Here is a 17,920-nt window from a genome sequence, read left to right on the forward strand (position 1 = left end):
TAGCATAGAATTTACATATAATGTTAACAAAAAAGAAAACAAAAACAATTAATGTTTACAGAAGCCTTCACTTATCCATCTGACTATTTATCTGTTAGGCACTGAGCATACAGCAACAAAACAAAACCAAAAAAAATCTCTGGTCTTATGAGCATGCATTATATAGGGGAGACAGGCAATAAAGAAATGAATTAATACGTAGTATATTCCACAGTCCCTTATCTGCAATTCCAAAATCAAATGCTCTGAAACTGAAAGTTTTTGCCACTCATAGAGTGGTAAAACCTGACCTAATCTTAACTCTTTTAGTAGTAAAACTGTGAGGCTGTGTATTCTTCTTAAATACCACTTAGAATGCAAATATGTTCTGGGTTTTTTTTAAGATTTTATTGGGGAAGGGGAACAGGACTTTATTGGGGAACAGTGTATACTTCCAGGACTTTTTTTTTTTTTCCAAGTCAAGTTGTTGTCCTTTCAATCTTAGTTGTGGAGGGTGCCGTTCAGCTTCAAGTTGTTGTCCTGTCAATCTTAGTTGTGGAGGGCGCAGCCCAGCTCCAGGTCCAGTTGCCTGTTGCTAGTTGCAAGGAGCACAGCCCACCATCCCTTGCGGGAGTTGAACAGGCAACCTTGTGGTTGAGAGGACACGCTCCAACCAACTGAGCCACCCTGGAGCTCAGCGGCAGCTCAGCACAAGGTGCCATGTTCAATCTTAGTTGCAGGGGGCGCTGCCCACCATCCCTTACGGGATTTGAGGAATTGAACTGGCAACCTTGTGGTTGAGAGCCCACTGGCCCATGTGGGAATCGAACTGGCAGCCTTCGGAGTTAGGAGCATGGAGCTCTAACCACCTGAGCCACCGAGCTGGCCCGGAATGCAAATATGTTTTGCTGTAGAGGTATTAACATATTTTATTGCAGAGTGCTGTCCCAGGTCTCTCATATTGGGGATGAGGGTGGATGCATGTTATATAATTACAGTATAGTTACCATATTATCTTTAAAAACTCAAATAATACTTAATTCCATAATAGATCTGGCTCTCACTGGGATTGTGTTGAGCTGTATAATGTCTAGAAATGATAAATACTGTGAATGGAATGAAGCAGATACGGGTACGAGGACCAGTAGGTAGAAGGGTGAGTGTTGCTGGGGAGTGGGGAAGTTGTTTAGCTGGAATAGTGAGAGAAGACCTCTTTGGGAGGTGACATTTCAGCAGATTCTGAAACACGCAATGGAGCTCTCAAGGGAAAAGAAAGCGCTGTAGTTGGTGGGAACAGACACATGGCTATCTAGGGAAAAGCGTCCCAGGGTGACAGAAGACAAAGGTAGGAACCTAAACCAAAAGTGTGCTAAGCATAGCTGAGGAAGAAAAAGAAGGCTGCAGGGCTATAGAATACCGGTCAAGGGAAGAGTGATCGGATAGGCTGTCATAGGTAACCAGGGGCCCAGTCATCTAAGGCAACAGAAGATCATTGGCTATTACCTAAATGTTATGGGTGTCTTTGAAGGGTTTTAACCAAGGGTGTGTCTAAAATCCAATTTTCTTTTTTAAAAATATCACTCTTTTGCTCTGTGGATAATAGATTTTTGCAGTAGAAGGAATTGGGAAAAATAATGATCATGACTGGATGAAATTCCAAAACTTAATGATGACTGGTCATTTTTAATAAATACTATGACATATCTTAATCATACTTTAATAAAATAATCTCTCTTAGATATCCATTGAGCAAGTCTATGCTTTGAATTAGGAATCTGAATAATAAGCTATCATGTTTCTTGTTCTAGATTTTTCTCTAAGCATTATTGCTGAGAAATGAGCTTGGGCATGATAATGCTCTTCTCAATCCCCCTCCCTCTTCCAAAGATTCTTCTCTTCTACCTGCTAGGAGACAACTGGAGGAAAGAGCCCTGAACTTGCAGTGGTAAGAGCTGGTTTCTTGTGCTGGCTCTGCCACTAATTGGTTGTAACATCGGTTGAGCTCACTTCTCTGGATTTCAGCTTCCTATAGTGTAAAATAATGGGGATTGAGTTAGCTGGTTGATACAGCTCTGTCTTACCTGTAGTCATAAGTTTAGCAAGTACTGTGCATGAGACTAAAATTCTGTGATTCTTAATGAGATATAAAAATCTTAGAATGTCCTTAAATATGAGTCTAAAGAAAATATAGACTAACTGGCTATCTGTTCAAAATTGGTAAATTTGCCCTTATTTCCTTTTTAACAGGACCAAGGAAATAAATACCACAGCCAAGAGCACAGAATATTTCCTTCATCAATCCGCAGAATCCTGATACTTCTCTAATTCCATCAACTACAAAGGAATGACCACCTTGGCAGATGGCCACAGAGGATGTCAACACTTTTTTGGAGGCAAGCAATGAAATATTTGGGCCATGAGATTTCTGTTTCTAAGTATGTAGAAAGAAGTAGAATTATATTTTAATGAAAACATAAAAAGTGTTCTTTAATATAGCAATTTATATAAGCATAGCTAAACTATTTCTCCCTTGCTTTTTTTATTTTTCCCCTGAGTATTGTTGCAAGTCAAAAATTACATTAAGCTAAACTGCTTTTGCCTTTACCTGGAGTATTACATGGTATAGAGACACATTATGTCCCTAAGTACAAAACAAAATTTTAAATAACAGAAATTAAGTACCGTGTTTGAAAACAGGGTTCTTTGTATCTATCTTGTACACACGTATTGTCTAGCTACAAATACTAAATAGGTTGGAAAGTTAGAATGATTTTCTATTTATTTTTAAATTGTCCACACCATTTATGATTTTTTTTTTCATTTTAATTCCTGCGTTTTTTTTGTCTTATTTTTAATAACTATCCTAAAGTGTTCCAAAATCTTGAGAAGTCATCCCTTTACATGCCTCACAGCTTTATATTTTGTGAGAATTCTACATCAAAAAATTGCATTGAATTTTTAGTAACTTCCACAGCTGCTCTTTGCCTGGAAAAAGTCAGTCAAGGATTATGGACCATAGTGCCATCTTCTAAATTGGAAATAATTACTTTACCCTTTAAAGGGAAAATTTGCCTGGAAAGAAATTCACTATATTTTAAAGAAAAAAATTTTAAATATAAGGAACCTGCCTTCTCTACCGTCATGCAAAATAAAGACATAAGTAGATGAATACAAAATGAAATAAAGTAAACTCATAAAAATTTAAGTTGAATTCACTAAAATTGAATCTCGCAAAGCACTTTATATAAACAAAGAAATTACAGATTTGCTCAGAATTTTTTATTTAATGTTAATCCAACTCATAGGCCTAAGGTTATCCAGCAAACAAGTCTGCTTTTTAAGTTGTACATAGCGGAACACTTTCGAAATAAAGGAGACCGTAAATGTTTTATAAAACCAGTGTAGAACTTCTGAGTTTTCTTTCAGTAACTAAAGTCAAAAGTAATTCTTGCTTTGCTTTTGGGGAAAATTTTATCTAATTACATTCAAATTATTCTGCAACACGTTGGACAGCAAATCCTGATCACGAAAGAAAAGAAAGAGCAGCTGTGTTGCCTTTGCCTCATAGTTACAAGAATGTTATTATTATGCAGTTACTGGGCTTTAAAGAACCCTAAGTGGTTATCCAATGGCTGCCTTCTGGTAGAGAGACACACCTAACCTTCCTAGACTGCTGAAAATGTATGCCTTCTGTTTGTAAGGAGCTTCATAAAAACAGATTCCCCTGCTTCCTGCAGCAAACCAATGTAGTATAACACATCTCAGGACTAGGAAGTTCTTTCTTACAACCCTCTGCACACATTTATTAAGTGACTGTTTCTAAAACTTTTTTTCTTAGCATTATACTTTAATCATGATTTAAATCTTAGTTTAATACAATTCACTGAAGTATTTTTTAAAAATAATTAAAACTGACCATTGATAAATTAGTGGAAATAGTTCCCATGAATAATGCTTCTCCATAAGCAACATATTGTCAAATTTTTTCTCTAATATTAACTTTTTTAACTCATTCATATATCATCTTATTTTGATCTTAAGTTAATCTTTAACCACAGCAACATATCTCATGTCAAATAGCTTTAATTTATATTTATTTCACATTAAGAACCAGCCCTTTGTTCTCTTTAAATTTCATTCTATTTATGATTGTGCCATTAAGAAGCCACAGATATTTATAATTCTAATCAAAAGCACTGACAATTTTTATTTCCCATATTTTAAGGTATGTTTTCAGATTACCATTGTAAAAACTTTGAGTAGTTAGAAAGGCAGTTAGAACATAGCATATGTGACTTATGGGTATGATATGCACAGAACAGATTAAGACTGATTAACCACAATTGTGGCAACCCACCACCTGTGTGACCTTGGGAAAATTACTAATTCTCTTTGACCCCCAATTTTCATATCATCTTTAAAATTTGGATGCCAACAGTAATATAAGATGGGATAGATAATATAAGTAAAAAGCTTAGATATTTATGACTATCACATAGCTCAATAAATAGGTGATGCAGTTATTCTACTTTTTGCAAAATGATTGAAAGCAGGTTTCTCCGTAGTTAGCTCAACTCTTGCAGAATAAATAATGGATTTATCCATTATACTCATGCCAAATTTCTTTTATATTATTACATCTGTACGGGTATTAAATTTTGTTCTCATTCAAGTTTCTCAACAAGCAGTTTAAAGTTTATGCTTAATCATCTGAAAAGGCAATTTCTCCAGAAATCATTGTTAAAAAACATAGTTGTTAAAAAAAAAAAAAGAAAGAAAGAAATGGTTGTTAACCTTTGAATTTCACGAAAACTATGTAAATTCCAAATTTTGCAAGTAATTTTACTTGGGTGTTCACGGACTCATTGCCTGTTGTAAAATTTTAATTTTATAACAACCGCTATTATTTGGAGAAATATTCCATGAGTAAAGCAGAAAGAGTTGAAGAATTTTCTTCTTGGGATTAAATATCTTATGTATACATTGATCAGATGTTTATTCAGTGTGAGAAACTGATTTGATATTTCCACTAGAAAAAAAAAAGGAAACAGGCAATTTGGTTCTTTGTATTAGTTTCGTAGGTGTGCTGTAACACATTATCACAAACTGGGTGATTTAAATTAATTAAATTGTATTCTCCCACATTTCTTGAAGCTAGAAGTCTGAAATTAAGTTGTCCTCAGGTCTGTACTGTTTTGAAGCCTCTAGGGGAGAATCTGCTCCATACCTTTCTCTTAGCTGTGGTGCCGGCAAACCTACACATTCTGTGGTTTATGGACTCATCATTCAATCTCTGCCTCCCTCATCACGTGGTTTTCTCCCTGTGTGTCTGTGTTTCTTCTCTTCCTGTCAGACCCACCCTAATTCAGCATGACCTCATCTTCACTTGATTACGTCTGTAAAGACTCTATTTCCAAGTAAGGTCATATTCATAGGTGTCAAGGGTTAGGGATTTGAACATATATTTTGGGGGGTGAGGGGACACAATTCAACTGATAACACTGTCTATATCTATATAGATACTGATTTTAAAACCAATTATCTTCTCCTATAAAAGTGGTTGTTTCACTTGTGATAAGACATGATCTATGAGTAGATGTACAAGTTTTGCTTCTAATGATTGGGCAGTACTGTTTCTTGAACATAGTTTCTTGATAATACTTTTTCCCATCGACTCAATAGCTCTATTTTTTTTTAATTATAGAACAATAGCTATCATGTTGTTTGTTTACTTGAGATTAGAGTTCAACTATTAGGGTTACAGCTTTATGATTAAAAGCTTGTATCCATATTACATGTATCAACAAATGAGATGCCCTAAAGATAGTCGAGATGGTATAGCATTTGCATTTATAATTGTACTGAGAGTTATACTCTATAAATGAACTGAGACAGTTTTTCCTTTACAATGCTTGATTCAGAACAGGGCTACGTTTTTATTTTCCTGAGTAAGAAATTCACTTTAAATTAAAATTAAGAAAAATTGTTGACCTTTCAAAATAAACATAGCCACTATATATTTTTGACATTAATTCTACCACTTATTCTAGTAAAGCTTATTCCAGGGAAGTCATTCTAATATATAACTTGGTATGTGGTATATAGATCATCAGTACATTTTTATAATATCTTTTTTATGGTCATCTCCCATATATTTGGACAATTGTCACAGGTTTTTCATGTAATAAAACTTACACAGTGTGTATGCTCTTATTTCAGCACTTCAATGAAAGTATTTTTCATGTATTTTCTTCTCTTTGAGCTTCTGAAAGGGAAGGAAGATCAAGTATTATAAAATACGATTGTGGGGTCCTTATGTTTTTCTCCATTCTTACATGAAACACATAAAATTTCCAAAACAGGATTTTCATGCAGGTAAAACCTGCTTCAAAATATTCCTTGCATATAATAGCCAGTCAATAAATGTTTCCATTCATTAATGAAGGAAATTGTAATTAGCCCCTCAGCTTGAAGACAGCATCCAGAAAGAGTGCTGTTAGAAGATAAGGTGATTCTGAAGCTAATTTATTTGTATACCTTTATGTTCAATATTTTCCTTAAATTTAGTATAAAACATAATCAGAAGTAGGAACTAGAGAGTTTGCAATACTGGAAAGTGGAGATATATTATTTATTTTCCAGAACTTTTCAGTAAACTGAAAGATTTAAGGCTTTGGTTTATATTTTTACCTCATTTTCCAAGTGAAGGTTGAAACTTTGGGGAAAAAACATAAAGTACATTGTTAAGTGAACAGCTGACTATGTATTTAGAGATTAAGTTTTCTAAACCATGGATCAAATGACTAGAGTAGTGAAGAGTGATTGCTCAACCTGACTATGCTCCCTGGGGAGATTTTTAAAATGCTTGATGTTTTGGCCCTCTTTCTGCTGGTTAATCTCAACTCTTCCAATTACTAGCTATGTAACTGAGCATTATTTAGTCCACAGAATTAGATTCTTTAGAAGTGGAGATGATCCCAGAGTAGTGGACTTTTGGATAAAAATCTGTCTCACAGAAATTGGAAATAAATATTTACTTAGAGACATGCTGATCTAATTAGGAAAACTGAATTGAAAAATAAGGGATTTGAGGAGGTAAAGATGCAAATTGAACAATGAATACTTTATGGTATCTCGTATGAAGAGCTTCAGTAACCATGAATTAAATACTCTATTACTGGTAAAAAATACCTGGGGAAAATGTTAAGAAATCGTACTTTTGCCTCAAACATCTATATTCCAAGGCCCAGGGTATGTCTGAAACTGGAATGGACTGATTTCTTGCGTGGTGAATTTAACATCAATAGAGTGTTCCCAGTGAGATTGAATAACCATTTCGTAGGAGCGTGACCGTGGTAGTTGTGGTGGTGATCAGGGGTAAGTGGGGAGGGCTTATGGAACTTTTATAGATTGGAAAACCTCTAAGGCCCTTTGCAATTCTAATATACTATGTTTGTAAATAATTGACAGTCCTTTCTTTGCATTTAGTTATTCATCTGTATATTTTGAAAACTTTTATGTACCAGACACCGTACTGGAAGATAAATGTATGGATATGCAGAAAAAATATATATACTAGGTTTGGCAATTGCTGCAATATAGTATCATGAAGGCAATTAAATGACATAGTTGTATTTCATTTATGCATGTATTGCTTGTTTCTATTACCATATAGGAGCTAATATAAATGTATAAAATACGAATTCCAATATACCTTAAACGTTCAGAAGGAAATGGCATTAGAAAAGATGTCATCTTGATCCAGAATCTTTGAGGAGAAATTTCTTGAAAACACTGCATAATATTTAATATACTGTATCTCAAATTACCCTACTAAAGGGTAAAACTCAGATCTTGACATTAATTACGGTCATTGTTCCTTGCCTGCATGCTCTTTTATTGAGTACGTAACTGATGAAGTTGCTTTTGAGACTGCTACTGCTTATTAATAACCAGAATCTTGGAGAGAGAGGCCACTTTCCTGGAAGAAAAACTGCTGAGGATAGAGAAGCAGCATCCCTAAGAGAAAGACTGAGTGTAATGGGTCTTAGAGAATAGGACTCGATTGATTCCAGAGTCCCAGAGGGAGTGCAGGGAAAGGAATTCCTACAGAAATCTCTCTAGTTCTGACTTTAAAGAAGCAAAATAAAAACAGCAATAATTTTTTTTTTTCTGCTATATATTTCTAAAGCAATTTAAAGATAAGAAAAAAAGTTTACAAGTAATATAGAGCTACCTTTTTTTTTCTTAATTTCCCTTACTCTAGAGTTTTACTGCTTTTTGTTTTACTGGGTTTTAGTGAGTCACTCCCTTTTTTGAAATATTTTTCGCCTTAATAGAATTCAACATGTACTACTTACTGTCAGTGAGTGAGGGACTACAGAAATAAATATACAAAGGGCGCCAAAAAAAATGTATACACATTTTAAGAAAGGAAAAACCAATTAAAATTGTAATACTTAATATATATCAATAACAAAAGATGAATACAAGTCATGTGTACACATTTTTTTTGTCGCCCCCGGTATATTGTGTTAAAACATCAGCATTTACTAGTGGGGTTCTTAGAAGTGTTTGTGTTAGATTTTGCTTTGGAAATAAAAAGCAATACATACTCATGGTTTTGAAAATAAGAAACATAATATAGAAAAGTATAAAATAAAAGTAGAATTTGAAACCATCCTGTTTCTACTTCCCACAGGTAACTAACTCTGTTAACTGTTTTTATGTGTCATTTCAGAAATCTTCTGTTCATATACGAGGGCATGTGCACACAAATATATGACACACACATACACACTTACACTTGAATATGTTTTTTTTTACATAAATGCAAGCAGATCCATTGTTCTTTGCTGGTGACCTTGCCACTGTTTGTCTCTTTATTATTGATTTCTAAGAGCTCTTCATATGCTAATAAAATGTGCCTTTTTTCATATGTTTCAAATGTTTTTCTGTAGTTTAATTTTCCCTTCAACATGATTTATGGTAGTTTCTTTTTCCTATACTGAAATGTTTTATTTTGATTTAGTGAAATTATCAGTCTTTTCTATTAATGGCTTCTGGAGTTTATGTCCAAAATGATAAAATATATAACACCGTTTTTTGCCCACCATTATGGCTTAATTTTTATTAAGGAACTTTATTTTATGATAGTAGTTTTAGGTTCACAGCAAAATTAAGAGGAAGGTACAGAGATTTCCCATAGTGCCCTGGCCTGAAACATCGATAGCCTCCCCCATTACCAATATCCCCACCACAGTGGTGCATTTGTTATGATTTATGAACCTACATTGACACATCGTCACCTGGAGTCTACAGTTTACATGGGGGTTTACTGTTGATATTTTACATTTTATGTGTTTGAAATGTATAATGACATGTATCCACTATCATAGTGTCATACATAGTAGTTTCACAGCCTTAAAAATTCTCTATATTCTGCCTATTCATCCTCCCCCTAAAATTTTTATAAAATATTTTTATGCTTAAAATTTAAACCACCTGGAATTTTGTTAGTGTCTTAGCAGCTTTTATTGAATAATCTTTTCTTAAAATGTCACCTTTATCATATATTAAAATCTTACGTATATTGAAATGTATTTCAGGACTCTCCATTATTCACATTTCTATTTGTCTATTCCTTCTGTAGAACTAACCTCTTTAATTACTGTATCTTTACAATGTTTTTAATATCTGGATGGACTGGTTCCCTCTTGCTCCTCTTTTTTCAAAACATTCCTAGTCAATGACATGCTTTTTACCTGATGAACTTTGGTATTATCTTTAAAGCTCTCAAAATAAAAAGTCTTATTGGTGTTTTAATTTGAATGTTATTAAAATAATAGGTTAATCCAAGCAGAATAACAAGTCTTAGACTATTGATGATCTCTGTCCTGAAAGCAAATTACACATCTTGCAGAAATCAGGATTTGTTTATTCTGAGTTATTTATTTTTGTTGTGTTTTTAGTATTAAATGTGTTTGCTTCTAGTTTCTATTTTCTATGGTTTATATATAGGCGAATATTTGTTTTCTGTATACTAATTGTATAACTACATTTTTTTTCTTTTTTCACTTTTTCCATTAATTTTTTTGGGGTTTCTCAACTATACATGCATGTCATCATGGAAGTAAGGAGATAATTGCCCCTTCCTTTTCCCCCCAGGTTTATTGAGATATAACATTGTGTAAGTTTAAGGCATACAATGTGATGATTTAATATATGTATGTATTGCTAATGATTGCCACAATAACATTAATTAACACATTATCACCTCAGATATTTACTGTGTGTGTGTGTGTGTTGAGAGCTTTTAAGATCTGCTTTCTAAGCAACTTCCAGGTATACAATACAATATTGTTAATTATAGTCACCATACTACACATTAGATTGTCCAAATCGTACTCATCTTAGCTTATAACTGGAAGTTTGTACCCTTTTATCGCCTTCACCCATTTTCCCCACCTCACCACCCCCATCTGCAGCAACCACCAATCTACTCTCTGTTTCTGTGAGTTCAGGATTTTTTTTTTTTTTAAGATTCCACTTATAAGTGAGTTTATACAGTGTTTGTATTTCTTTGTCTGACTTATTTCACTTAGCATAAAGCCCATAGTTTAATCCATGACTATGCTCCCTGGCAAGATTTCCTTCCTTCTTATGGCTGAATAATATTTATATAGGTAAAACATTTTCTTTATCCAAACATCCATTGATGGACATTTAGGCTGTTTTCATGTCTTGTCAATTATAAATAATGCTGCAATGAACATGGGAGTGCAGATGTCTCTTCGTGACTTTTTTCTTCATATATATGCCTGGAAGTAGAGTTGCTAGATTATATGGTAGTTCTATATTTAATATTTCGAAGAACCTCCATATTGTTTTACATAATGACTCTATCTATGAACTTTCCCACTGACAGTACAGAAGGGTTCTCTTTTCTCTACATCCTCTTGTTATCGCTTGTCTTTTTGGTAATAGTCATTCTAAGAGATGTGATGTGATAATCTCATTTTGATTTTGATGTGCACTTCCCTGATGAAGAGCGATGTTGAGCACCTTTTCATGTACCTGTTCACTATTTGTGTATCTTCTTTGGAAAAATGTCTATTCAATTCCTTTGCCCATTTTTAAAATCAGATTATTTGTTTGTTTGCTATTGAGTTTTATGAGTTCCTTATATGTTTTAGATATTAACCCCTTATCCGATATATGATTTGCATATATTTTCTCCCATTCCACAGGTCGCCTTTTCATTTTACTGATTTTTTTTTTTTTTTTGCAAAATAGAGGTTTGTTTAATATAGTCTTCTATTTTCCCTTTTGTTGACTTGTGCTTTTGATGTCCTATCCAAAAATATAATTGCCAAGACCAATATGAAGGAGCTTTGCCTATGTTTTATGGTTTTAGGTCCTACCGTTAATATTCAATCCAATTCATGCTAATTTTTGTGAGTGGTATAAGATAAGGAACCAGTTTTGTTCTTAGTCGTTATTGGTCTGTTCATATTTTCTGTTTCTTCATGATTCAGTCTTGGTAGGTTGGATAGTTCTAGGAATGTATCCATTTGTCTAGGTTGTCCAATTTATTGGTTTATTATTGGTCGTAGTAGTCTCTTAGTATCCTTAATATTTCTGTGGTTTCTGTTGTAATGTCTCCATCTTTCGTTTGTAGTTTTTTTGAGTTTTCTCTCTTTTGCTTAGTCTAGCTAAAGGTTTATCCATTTTGTTTATCTTTTCAAAGTAGTAACTCTTAGTTTTGTTAATCTTTTCTATTTTCCTATTCTCTATTTCATTCATTTCTGCTCTAATCTTTATTATTTCTAACTTTGGGCTTAATGAGTTCTTTTTCTAGTTGTTTCAGGTGTAATATTAGGTTATTTGAGATCATTCTATTTTCTTTATAAATATTTACAGCTATGAACCTTCCTATTATAACTGCATTTACTATATCCTGTAAGTTTTGGTATGTTGTTTTTCCTTTTTTTGTTTCAAGCTTTTTTTTAAATTTCTTCTTTGATGCATTGGTTGTTCAGGAGCACACACTTTAATTTTCATGTATTTGTATATTTTCCAGCTTTCCTCCTGTTATGATTTCTAATTTAATACCATTGTAGTCAGAAAACATACTGCATATAATTTGTATCTTCTTGAATTTGTTGAGACTGGTTTTGTGGTCTAATATATGATCTGTCATAGAAAATATTCCATATGTTTTTGAGAAGAGTGTACACTCTGCTGCTATCAGTTGGAAAGTTCTGTATATGTCTCTAACCGTGTTTCCCCTAAAATAAGACCTACCTGGACAATTAGCTCTAATGCGTCTTTTGGAGCAAAAATTAATATAAGACCCAGTCTTATTTTACTATAATATAAGACTGGGTCTTATATAATATAGTATAATATAATATAACATAATATAATAATACCAGGTCTTATATTAATTTTTGCTCCAAAAGACGCATTAGAGCTGATTGTCTGGCTAGGTCTTATTTTCGGGGAAACACGGTAGGTCCATTTGCTCTATAGTTGTTGTTCAAATCCACTATTTCCTTATTGGGTCTCTGTCTGGGTTTGTCTATCCATCATTGGGAGTGGCGCCTGTTCCTTTCTAATATGTGTACTTCTGTTTCTTTCTCCTATCTAATTAGTATCCAGAACAATGTAATTGTTTTTAACCTTGTTTTTTTTGGCCCACAAATATTTTTACTACCATAGATATCACACATAACATTACAGCTCTCATAGCTCTGAATAAAGGAAAAATATGTATTTGGAAATGAAAAAATTATTTTAAAAGTGAAACAAAACTGAATGAGTAGTGAATTCCTAAAGTTATGTGAGTTATATGAACCCGTTCTCTGATGACAGAATTAAACTGTCTCTTTTTTTCCTGTGATTACTTTATGATTTACTCTTTATCCTTGGTTTTCAGCAATTGAACATGATGTGCCTAGATTATGTTTCTTAGTATATTTCCTTCTAGAGTTTTGCTGAGCTTGGGTCTATAGGCTGATGTTTTTCACCAAACATGTGGAATTTCTCCCATTTCTTTTTCAATTATTTTTTCCTGCTCCATTTGCTCTCTCTTCTCCTTCTGATACTTCAAATACATGTGCAGTAGATTACTACATACTATTCCATGGGAATGTGAGTCACTGAGACTGAATTTTTTTCTAATATTTTCTAATCTGTTCTTGAGAAATTAATATACACCTATCTTCAAGTTGTTTGGTTGGTTTCCCATTATCTCCAATATGCTATTAAGCCCATCCAGTGAATTTTTCATTTTGATATTGTACTTTTCAGTTCTATGATTTCAGTTCAATTCTTTTTAAAAGGTTTTTTTTACTATGCTAAGATTGCATAACAAAATTTATCATTTTAAGTGTACAAATCAAATTCTTTTTTATTGTTTCCATTTTTCTGCTAAGAGGCTCTATTTGTGCATTCATTAGGATGATACTTTACTTTATGTCCTTTATAACTTTATAATATTTATAATAGCCTTAAAGTACTTGTCTGAGTCATGTCAAGGTCTATTCTATTAGCTGCTTTTTCTATGGACTTTGTGTCACATTTTCCTGTTTGCTCACATCTTGAAATGTTTTTTATTGTATACTGAATAGATGATACACTTTAGAGATTCTGGATTCTGTTATTGTCCTCTGAAGAGTAGTGACTTTATTTTTTGTAATAGTTAAATCACTGTCAGCTTGTCTTTATCTAGCAGAGGCTTGCTTTTATGTTTTGTAAGAGTAGGTCTCTTTTGGTTTTGCCCTTAACCCTGAGGTGACTCTTAGCACAGGGATATAATCTTTGCTCCTAAAATGTGGCCCTGCAGGGATTTCTATGGAAAGCCTGAGTTGTTCTGTGCTTTAATTTGGTGATATTCAAACGCCAACCCTTTGTCTCATTCAATGGGCAGCAGCAGAAATCCCTGTTTCAGCATTCTATTACTTTCCACTGGTTTCTTTGGAGTCCTTCCCACAGGTACACAGTTCAGGACTCCGCCTCAGTGGGAGTATATATGCAATTTTTAAACTCCTCCTCTGTTTCCCTACTTTCCAACATCCACTTGCCCCAACCCTCAACGATCAGCCATCCTCCTAACCCTAAACACTGGCCTGATACCTCAAGCCAATACGAGTGTGGCTTTCTACTTTAGTTCTAGCTGTTCTCACTTTTTACTTCAGGAGAAAAACCATATAAATGGAGATTTTGCCCAGCTATATTCTCTTCACTGAATGGTTAAATCCTCTCTCTTTCTATTTCTGCCTACTTTCTGTCACTCTCCATTATGTCTTCAAATATTTGTTTTTTATTTGTGTTAATATTTTCATACAGTTTATAGTTGCTATCTATCAGTGGGATGACAAGTCTGATTCAAGTTACTCCACCATTTCCAGAAGTAATTCTTGGTTTTTTTTACTTTCACATTTACCTATTCACTTCATGATTTCATATTCATGTATATTATTTCATTTTCTGATTAGTTTAGTCATTTAGACCTAGGTTTGATTCCTGGCTCTGCCATTTATTATGATGTTATTTTAAATTTCTGATCTTTAGTGTCCTTATATGTAAAAATGGAATTGATGACATGTACCTTAAAAGGTTGGTTGCTTTTGGATATTAAATGTGAAAATATATGTAAAACATATAGCACAGGGCTTAAAACTGTGTTACCATTCATAATTGCTTCTACCCTTATTTACCATAATTATTCTATAAGTTGAAAGGTCAAATATTACTATCTAGATGATTTACCCAAGATCTTATGGCTGGGTTAACAGGAGTACCAATTAATTAAATCAGTTCTGCAAGATAAGTTTATATTTGCCAGAGGTTCTAGTTTTAGTATCATCCCAAACGAGGAGAAACTATCTGACAGTGATTCAGAGGAAGAACAGCAAAACAAGAATTACTAATAGTGAGGCTGCATGGTCAGAGTTCTGGGAATGTCTTTTTCTCTTCTCCAAGCACTTAAGAGCCAGACAACTGCCTAGTGACAGCATTTTTTTCCTATCAGAGAAAAATGAGTCTAAGTAAGTTTCCAATTTTAGAGACAGACAGAATATTCAGTGAGAGTACTCAGGCCCGGTGAAATAACTAGTATTTGTATATATGGTCAGTAAAGAGCATAATAGAAAATATCGCACTATATAATGACCTAGTCTCTCCTCCAATTTTACTTGAGACTCGGAAATGAATGATTTTTACCCTGAACAAACATGTAATTTCAGAAATTGGTTATTGAATGAGCTTTTCTTTGAATAGTTAACATCAGTGCTCATTCTGTCTACTGGAATCATGTGTATATGTTGTTTTGTGTTACACTTAAGCAATGAATAAGATTTTATGTGTGGTTTTCAAAAACATTTTGCTATAGTGGAAACAGTTGAATGCTGAAGATAAATGGGAAAACTGTTTGAGGTTGCATCAACTCTCTGGTAAGCATTATTGCAGTTTGTCACGCGGGGCGGCCTGCGGGGTCTCTGCTCCCGTTCCCCACAAGAGAACGCAGGACATGGTGAGGCCAAAAAGGAACACCCACGGAGCAATGAATAGGGGAGTCACACCACTATAGTCTTGCTGGCGGCTGGGTTGGAGACACAGGAAGCAGGAGCCACACGATCTGCAACCTGCCGTCAGTTTTTCTACCAGCCAACCTTCCCCACTTGCTAGCTGCACTCCACGCTTGCCAGCTCAGCCACCATCTTCTTGCTAGCCCCATTTACTGCTAGCGTAGCCACGGCAGTTATATTAGTGGCCAATGGCTCACTGGTTACAGCTGATGGCCAACTAGCCACAGCTGATGGCCATGCAATCACAGTTGTTGGCCATTTACTACCTGAGCCAGCACCTTTCTATGTGAGACTGAGAGCCTGGAAACTGCTCTCTGGGGCTCTGTCCCCACACAGTTACTATTCACATTTATGCCTGTTCAAATAAAAACCCATCAATCATGTAAACTTAGGGCCAGATTCTGATCTCTAATGCATAGCATGAATTGCCACATATCTTTATTCCACCCAAGAAAAAAACAAAACAAAAGACCTCAGTAACAGTTCTAAGATTAAAATGTCCTTTCAATCCGATTTTATTTTTATCCAGACTAAAAAGCAAAATGCAGTGTCAGAAGAAGAAACAAAATAATTCCTGTTGGAATGTGGTTTCTTTTTTCATATATAATTCTTGCAGAATCAAGTGTTTATATATATTTCTGTAATCATAATAATGGCTCTGAGAGAAAATAGGAAACTTATTATTTTTTCTTTTTAGAATGGAAACTTTATATCGTTGTGCAATCTTACGCACTAACTTGGATTATAGGGAAAGGCATTATTACAATATATGAAAAGCCATCAAAACCATTTGATAGCACATAAGATTTATCAGAATAGATTTTATATTTATTTTCGTGAAAATTTAAAAATTTTATTGAAACTTACCAATAAAATATTTAAAATAGGAAAACTCGTTTTGCTATTTATGTTTTTTTAAGTATAAGATAATTATACAGATTTGAAGATAAAAATCTTTATTTACATTTTAAACAGAGCCAAGAAAATTTCGTTTAATTTACACATAGTATTTTTTAATAGTGTGTATTCAGAACTTCTTATGAGCAAAGCACTGTCCTAGGCATTTTTAGGAGATACAAAAAAAAAAAAAAAATGAATCTGGTAACACCCTGCCTCAAAGATGCATGTAGCTCAGTAGGACAAACAAAAGCATGCACGTCACACATGGATATGAACAGAATGGGGGAACTTTCAGAATCTAGTGCTGAAGAGTTAGGTCCCAGAGAATAGTGTCGGTACGTGCCATTTTTAATTGTGTTTCAGAATTACAAGTGATCTTTAAGAACCTAGAATTGTGCCTGGAGCATAATAGGCATTGAAAAAATAGATGCAGATTCTCTCATGCTTGAAGTGGATAGCAGGCCAGGAGTGGTTTGAGTCTGTGTGTGTGCTTTAACTGTCTCTGTGGTTCACCCAGTTATTTTAGAATTAGACTGATATTATCTGGATTTTACCATCTTTGTGACCTTTAAACCCTATTTTCTTCCACTATCAAAAGTGGTGATATCTGTGTCAAAGGTTTGTTGTAAAGAGTGAATGAGATAATGTATGTCAGTCCTATATTATAGTTGCTATAATAATTTAGGTTAGAAAAAATTAGTTATAATTCTCACTGTCATTATCATTACTAATAAGGGATGGGTGAAAGTACTTTGTTAGAAAAAAGAAGTAGTTAAACTATGACTTTGCATGTATATAAGGAGCAGAATTTTTACTCCAAATGAGTAGCACTTCATTTAATCTATATTATTTGATTTTTTTAAAATTAAGGAAAAATAGCATGAGTTATAAATAAAACAAATTTATTATTTAACTTTTACCTAGTTATTTTGTCTTTGCAGACTGAAAACTCAAATAATCAACCAAGAATTATTATTTACTCTTTCATTCATTTATCTTTTCTACAAATGTTGACTGAGCATAACTGTTTGCCCAGCATTGTGGTAGCAACTAGTGAGCAAGGTGGACCAATGCCCTGCCTCCGAGAAGTTTACATTTAATTGGAATCCTAGTTCATTGTTCAGACCTGGATTTGTAAGTCCAGCCCTTCAGAGATGGTTCACAGGTGGTTCACAGTGTCCTAGATACTGTGCTTGATTTTAAGATGTCACATGAATGAGGGTTTCTTTTTTTGACTCTATGAATCATTATGAAAGACACTGAGCAAACTAACCATTTGCAGACTGGAAAAGTTACATTATAGCCCACATTACTGAAAGTTATATGTAATTGTTCTCTGTCATTTTAAAGGAAAGATATTTGTTTTTTTACCATGCTTTACAAAATTATGAGGGCTTAGATACAAATTAATAACAAAGTTAGGTCAGGAAGTACATCACAGTTGAATC

The 17,920-nt window shown here is 33.9% G+C and overlaps 1 protein-coding gene across 15 annotated transcripts in view; it reads left to right on the forward strand.

Annotated features, from left to right (window-relative positions):
* The window catches only part of MBD5 (methyl-CpG binding domain protein 5), a 386,293-nt gene that overhangs the window by 188,025 nt on the left and 180,348 nt on the right, over positions 1 to 17,920 (forward strand). For 14 of the 15 annotated variants that reach the window (XM_074335923.2, XM_074335952.2, XM_074335956.2 and 11 more), the window contains one exon: positions 2,227 to 2,372. The gene's annotated coding sequence lies outside the window, so the exon portion shown is untranslated. Of the gene's footprint in view, positions 1 to 2,226; positions 2,415 to 17,920 lie in introns of all 15 variants that reach the window. The other variant, XM_074335930.2, reaches the window with a different exon arrangement.

The sequence above is a fragment of the Rhinolophus sinicus genome, chromosome 17, assembly GCF_057876585.1.
Source record: "Rhinolophus sinicus isolate RSI-liver-muscle chromosome 17, RSI-T2T, whole genome shotgun sequence".
Classification (NCBI taxonomy): Eukaryota; Metazoa; Chordata; class Mammalia; order Chiroptera; family Rhinolophidae; genus Rhinolophus; species Rhinolophus sinicus.